This window comes from Notolepis coatsorum (assembly GCF_963971535.1).
Source record: "Notolepis coatsorum genome assembly, chromosome: 4".
Lineage (NCBI taxonomy): Eukaryota > Metazoa > Chordata > Actinopteri > Aulopiformes > Paralepididae > Notolepis > Notolepis coatsorum.
The window spans coordinates 45747426-45755168 of NC_140168.1; positions in this window are offsets into that span (position 1 = coordinate 45747426).

Consider the following 7743-nt stretch of genomic DNA (forward strand, 5'->3'; position numbering starts at 1 on the left):
CAGACATCTGTAAATAATTCCATACATTTCTCTAATGCAGCCTCTGTATGCCTTGTCTCTAGGCTAGCACAGTATTCCAGAGTACATTTTTTACATCATTAATAAACTCATCCTCAGAAAATGTCTTATATATTCTTTTATAAATTATTTTGGGTCCTACCTTAGGAACCTTCATCTTTAAGGTTAACACAATAATGTTGTGGTCACTGAAGCCCACAGGCTCAGATACAACTTTTGAACATTTTTCTCGGGCGTTCGTAAAACAATGGTCTATACACGTCGATGAGACTGATCCTGCACTATTATTAATTCTTGTTGGTACATCAATAATTTTAAACAAATTACATACAGCGGCCGCTGTTATGTCCCAGGCTTTTTGGCCTGTGGTACAGCTGACTGCTGCTAATTGGCTGATTAGTGCTAATTGGACACCTGCCTGGCGGTGCTCAAAAGGCCCTCCACACACACACATGCAGGTCCCCGGTTGCTAGAAGAGATTATTGAAGCAGTGTCTCTTCCCTTTCCACCAGTTTGCTCTTTAGTTTGTGCTAGTTATCATAGTTAGAATAGTCTTTTGGTTTAAACACAGACAGTCGATGTCTGTGTGCACTAATGTTGCTTCCCTTTGAGCCAGGGTCGTAACAGCCGCATCATTCAGTTTCTTCTTCAGTGTACAACTTCTGGAAAACCAATCAATATTCATATCTCCTAATATACAGATTTCATTATCTCTGTCGGTTACATTCTGCAGCATTGTACATATATTGTCTAAGTATACAATGCTAGAGCCTGGCATTCTTGCCTTTGATTGGCAAGAAGCATGGGCAAATGTCCGTCTTACATCAAGGAACCCGGACCATCAACAAATCAATCTTAACTATATTCACAGCCACAGGACATACTTGACTCCTATAAGACTGAACAGAATGGGTCTTAAACAAGACTCAAAATGCTCCCAATGTACAAATGGAGACGAAGGGACATTTATGCACATGTATTGGGACTGCCCACCAGTTAAGGCATTCTGGAAAGATGTGACCCATCAATTATCAAAACTCGTATCTTGGAATATACCAGTACACCCCTCTGTATTACTATTGAATGATGTTTTTGAGTTTGCAGTAAATCCACAGCTAAAGAGATTGGTTTTATCGGGTATCACAGTAGCTAAAAAACTGATCGCATCACGCTGGTTTCAACCGGAAAAAATGTGCCGGAAGGTTTGGTTTCTTACATATCTCGATGTGATTTATCAAGAAATATCTACAGCAAGAATTCTGGGTCTCAACGAATCCAAAATGTCATTGTGGTTAGAAGTGGTGGAGAGAATAAAAGCTAGCTTATAATGGTAGTGTCTGGTTAGGAGTGAGGGATAATGGAGGTACTATCCAAGGAGGGGTCCGGGAGGGTTTAGAAAATAGGTATTAGGGGTATATCCTGTATAAGGCATTGGTATAATTGGTAATTTCGTTGGATATACACTGTATACGGTAAAATATTATTATAGACTTTTTTTTGTTTTCTGTTTCTGTACTTGCATGTCATTTTAGCCACCTTGATTGTTAATTTCATTATGCATTGTGTGTTGAGTACTGACTTTTAATAATTTTTGTTTTGCAATAATAAAAAAAAAAAAAAAAAAAAACAATGCTAGCCTATAGCAACAGCATATCAGCAATGGTTTCAAATAAGGCATGTGAACTTGTAGCCATAAGGCTTCCACCCCTGTAATACTTAAGTCCTTTCTTACTTTGACCGGGATATGATTTTGAACATAGAGAGCAATGCCCCCTCCATATTTGTCTCTATCTAATCTAAAAATATTATATCCTTGTATATTCAGTGGTGTATCCTCTATTATTTCATCTAGGTGTGTCTCTGAAATAGCCATTATGTGTAAGCTGTTATCTAGCATTATAGAGCTCAGCTCATGCACATTATTCTTCAAGCTACAAATATTCAAATGAGCAAGTCATCACACTGGACATCGCGGCCACTTAAACCATGTACTAAAAAATTAACAGATTAGATTCCAGTTCCAATGTAACCTGTAGGCTACTCGTACTGGTTATGGCGAATAAAACGTTCTATTATTCTAACCTGTCTCGGCGGCTGTAGCGTGGCTGGGGCCCTGGCTGGGCTGTCTGTCTGCCTGGACTCGACGCGGAGCTGACCAGGGGACCGGCGTGTTGATAGCGGTGGACGCGGCCGGCCTGGGTGGGGAGCTTACTGCCGATGCATTCTTCAGTAACGTTAGAGTCAGTCTACCTTTGCTGCCTGCTGGAACAATGATGTTCTTTTTCGCAGCTTTGCCGTCTCCTGTTCGGCTTTCGCTCTCATCTTGTCATTTTTACCGGCGCTTCCCGCTGTGTTTTGAACAATCAGAGAGCGTCAGTCAGTGCCAATCGGAGAGCGTCTCCGAGAAATGCGGCTTGGTTTGGTAATCATGCCCCCCGGGGCCCCGCCCTCTGCGCGAGATGCATCCAGCTGCAGTCCCGCAGAACCATACTGGGCTCCTCACACTGTCTCCGCCCTGTTCCCGCGCGTTACGAAATCTAAGAGGATAGTCTACAGTGGGGGCGGGGCCCCCTAAGCTCCGGGGCCCCCCCGCACCGCAGGGTTTGCGGGGGCCTCCGCTACGCCACTGGCTTCCGCTTGTATGATGTAGAGCAGTGCGAGACTGAGGGGCTTGGGTATGAGAGGTTGTTGGCAGCACATGCTGGCTTCGACCAGCAGGGGCAGCACATCTTGTTTTAGCAGTATGGCTTGGCCACTGGTCCACCTCTTCTACTTCATCGTCTTCCTCTTCTTTATCACTGTCCTCCTCCTCGTCTTCATCACTGTCCTCCTCTCCTTCAACACTGTCCTCCTCGTCTTCATCATGTTGACTATGCGGTTTATCTTTCATTCTTCTATTGTCATGGTGTTTAATTGAACATGCCTCTTTGTCTTGACCATGCTCTTGTTTCTCACAACTTGATAGTGTCCTTAATGTTGCATCTGCAGCTTCAATGACAGTTTTCCTCTCAAGCTCATCTTGTAAGGTATTTAATGCTGCTTGTCTGGTTTCCAATTCATGTTTCAAATCTCTTTGTTGTTTTTCAAGGTCCTTTTTTTCCTTTAAATTGGCAAGACGTGCCATCATGGCAGATTTTTCAGCTTGAGTCCTTTTAAGCATAGATGAGGTTGTTGAGCTCACACTACTTCTATGACTGCTTGGACCCCTTTTGCTACTTTTGTAACTGGTTGGTGCCTTTTCTTGCTGCTGAGAATAAGAGGCAGCGTCACACATCCAAGTAGTTACGATATCACGGAATCTTTTACAAGCATTCATTTTTGAGTGCCATTCTAGGTTGTCTTGTACTTTATCCTCTTTGTCAATGAGATCCGAATGGTTGAATGCTTTTCTATAACTTCCTCTTCAATGGCTTGGAATGCATCAACATTTTCTTTAAGAAGTAACTCATTTCCATAATCAATCATCAATTCTTCTATTGCAATCCTTCTTATAGTCAATGTTTTCACCCCTTTAGCTCTTGTTTTTTGGAGTTGGGATATATGAGTTAGGAGGGCCTTTCTTGTGAGCTTTTTATCCCCTTTAGGTCTACCATCAGGTTCTTGTTCCACAGGGCCTGTTGCTCCATTTCCACTTGTCTCAATTAGGAATTGGCCTTCCTGGGCTGGTCCAACAGCTCCATCCTTTTCCATTGCTTCAGACATTTCGTTACTGTATTTATTTTATTTTTTACATATATCGTTTGTAGCTTTAAATGTTACAATCACATGGCGACGTGGTGTGACGTCAGAGCCTTCAAAGTGGGTTTATCTTCTTCCCGCTGATGAATGCACTGCAGTAACGTAGTATTGTCCACTGTTGTATATATCGGAATTAAATCACAGTCCATTGCGTCATTTAGTGTCCAGTTTCCACACGTCCAGACGATATTAATTGTGATGGTTCCACATATCAATACGGCGCATAGTCCGTTCCATTATCCACAGCATCACAATTTAATTAGTCTGACGCTAGAATGCTCCACGGCGTTCGCAAGGAAGCGCAACAAAGTAGCAATGTCCCGAGTCAGTTTCATTCACAAATACAGTGGCGCTATTGCGGTAGGCCATTTGGCTCTCCACGTCCTTCAAATCCGTTATCCAGGTCTTCATCAACAGAGGTATTATTTATAAATCTTCTTACCTCTGCTTTTCCTTGGTGAGGGAGGTTGTCCAACTTTATACTCACACACACATCCTTCTTTCTTTCATGAGGATAGTTTTCCTACTTTTCACTCACGTCCTTCTGTCGTGATGGGACTTTCAAACTTTTCACTTACACATACATACATATATAATTATACACCCACATCGAGATCATGCACTTTATGATTTAATTATTTTTTATTGTCTTTTCTTGATATGTCTGTTGCTACGAGTTACTGTGAGTGATCTAATGAGCCACTGAGTAGCCTGCTGTACATGAAGTGTCACCTGCCAGTTTGATGATGGTAGAGAGTAGCCTGCTGTACAGGAAGTCTCACCTGCCAGTTTGATGATGGTAGAGAGTAGCCTGCTGTCCAGTAGCCTCCTGTCCATTGTCCGTTGCCATTGTCCTTTTTTTTTTGTATCCCCTTTTTTTCTGCTCTTTTTCTATTTTTCTCCCATCCCAATTACCTGCTGTGCCAATTCTCCCCTCCTCTGTCTTGAACATTGCTCGCATATGCCCCCCACTGGCCGGTTGTAGGGAGGATAGAAGCCTTGCATCACGTGTCCCCTCCGATACACGAGGAGGCAGCCTGTCACATCTTTTCACCTGCCAGCACGGACTCTCATTGGCGAGGTGTAGTGTGTGGGAGGCTCACACTACCCCTGCCATTTCCCGTCTCTGCTGTGCAGGCGCCCCCAACCGACCTGTAGGAGTCGCTGGCCACAACGTCCAGATTACCACCCATCGACTTCCACCCCCTAACTCTGCCAATTGAGTTAGTATGACGACTGGCCCAAGCCGGAGGCAACGCCGACAGCCGGAGTCGAACCCGGTGTCTCTTGCGTTGGTGACGAGTGCAATGTCCGCTGCGCCACCCAGCCGTACCACCATTGTCCTTTTTTGACTCTGATAAGGAATGCCAGAAATAAAGACATAAACAGGCCGTTAGAGCTGCTCTCCCCTATAGGGCTGGGCGATATGGCCAAAAATGTTATCACGATAAAAAATGTCATATCACTCGATATCGATAATTATCTCGATATATACATGAAATTATTATTTCTGTCAAGTTTAAAGGCTATTTTTGCTGCTGAATGACAGCTGAAGAAACCAGAAGGTTAATTGTGGTTCAGAATATTCTTTATTGTCAGAACATGACAAACTAGACCTACTTTCCAAACCACAAATCTGAGGTAGAACATGAACATGAACTGTATAACAATAACACTTTTATAACTGGCATTAACAATGAAAATAAATAAATAATTAAAATTAAGAGTGTTTGCACCGACGTCACGAATGACGTCAGTGCCCAGGTGCGCCGCCATCTTGGCGTTATACTTCAATGTAAACAACAGGTGATCGAATGAACGAATGAATGAATTGCGCGATGAGTTATATATTTAAGATATGTCTAAACCCAAAAAGAGTAAGCTGGAAGCTGCTCGAACATATAGAGAAGGACTTGTCCCGATAGAGTTCGTCCCGTCAAGCAGAGGTCGCCATCACCCAGCACGCGCCTCCAGCCCGCTACTGCCCCCTCTGCCTAACACAGCTTGCTAGCTCCTGGGACGAGAGCGTTCGACGCCATCTTACCACCCGGACTAGTGGTGGTGGTGCGAGGCCGCCATCTTGGTTGAGTACACTGGCGCTTCGGTGACCAAGATCCTATTGCACAGTACACAGTGTGTCGCGGCCTACGGGCGAAGCTAATGGTTGCTAACTACAGTTCATAGGGGTACCCCATAAACATTACATGCCGGCATTAGTATAGGACTTTTGTTGGGTAAAGTGGGCCCACCTTTTTCATTTTCTTTGAGTGTGATAACGTGTATGTTCTTTAATATTACTTTCCCATCTACTTAACCATTTCCCTCTTGGAGGTAACCGAAATGTTACTATATAAGTAAAGCCTTAGAGAGGTATTATCACTACTATATAAGTAAAGCCTGAGAGAGGTATTATCACTGGTACTAACCCAGACGTGGGTGATGAGTCAAGCACATTGAAGTCTATTATATTTGGGTCGGCAATACCTGGTTCTATACGGTGTGGGTGTATTATATAAGTGTTGCAAGATATTGAATTACGACTGAAGTAAACATAGAACCACCCATTGCTATTAAATATTTGTAGCTGAACAGTACAAATAACAGTAAAGGATGTAGATGGGAGTCTTGTGTGCGTGTCAATTACTGAGCCTAACCCTAACCCTTTTTGATGCGGGTAATATTATTATTATTTAACCCTTTCCCCTTACAGTCATTAAGGTCTCTAGTGGTCATCAAGGGAGGGTACTGCTTGCGGGAGGAACGAATCTATTTATTCATCTATCAGTCACTAGGTGTGGGAGGGTTAATGGAGGTATTGGGGGAAGTGAGAGCGAGTTGGGGAGTACTGCTGACCGCCCCGGAAGGGCGAGGAAGACCAGAGTACCAGACCAGGTTGGTAAATCCCGGGCCCCATCCACTCCCACTGCCGGCCTCCAGTTTGACGCTCCAGGCCCAAAGACGAGGGTGCAGTCAGACGGAGCTCTACTGTGTCCCGCTACCCAGTGACTGTGCACACCCGTTCCCACGAAGCAGGGATAATCCACCCTGCTACACACACAAACACAAAAGCAAACTTAAAATAATCAGACAACTTGTGTTTACTTGAAAATTATTGGTGATCATTTGATTCATGGTGCTGAATCCCCTTTCACATTCTACAGTGCTGCATGGAATGACTTTTGTGCATAAGTATTTTACTGTAGTGTAGTGGTTGGATAGGATAGGATGGAATAGACACAGAGCTCCCTGCCCCCTCCCCCTCAGGTTTGGTGTGTGAACATGGTCTGACTCAGGCAGAGCACCATTCACACCAAACCTGTGAATGTGAATACCATGAAATGGGTTGCATTCCATGCGCTATTGTTATGCTTATGCAGGTAGCCAGGTACATGCGACGAGTCGATTTCAGCTCACAACAAATGGGTACAGCGCATTTTTGTGTGCGCGACTGCGCGTACACATCCGTGCGCGATTGCGCGTACTTCTGCCTCAGTGGTGATCTACTAACACGGCGTGTAACCGCGTGTGTGCACGACTGCATCGCTGAACATATCATTAATTCATGGTTTTGTTTCAGGGACACCTGTAGTAAGGAGGAGGGGAGGAGGGGAGAAACAGTCCAGTGCAGACTAGAGTGTGCGGTTGTTAATTTGTTCTGTCGGCTCGTCATCATGCCTTTACAAGCTTCAACGTTTTATTCATCATCTAAATGTGGCAATACAAGCTTGATATTCAACATTAAATTAATGACCTTCTGTGTTAAGTTAGTAAGTCAGTGTAAAGTAAAGATATTGAGCATACATTTGTAAAACGTGCAACCCTAGTTTCACCTAGTGGTATGAGACGTATTCGTAGTATGGCTGGAGGTACCGAACCGTGACGGTGATGTCCATACCGTGAAGTCACGGGACGAATACACGTACCGTTACACCCCTAGTTTGTTAAGCTATTGTGCTAAGCTATCCTGGTGCTGTTTTCATGCTGACA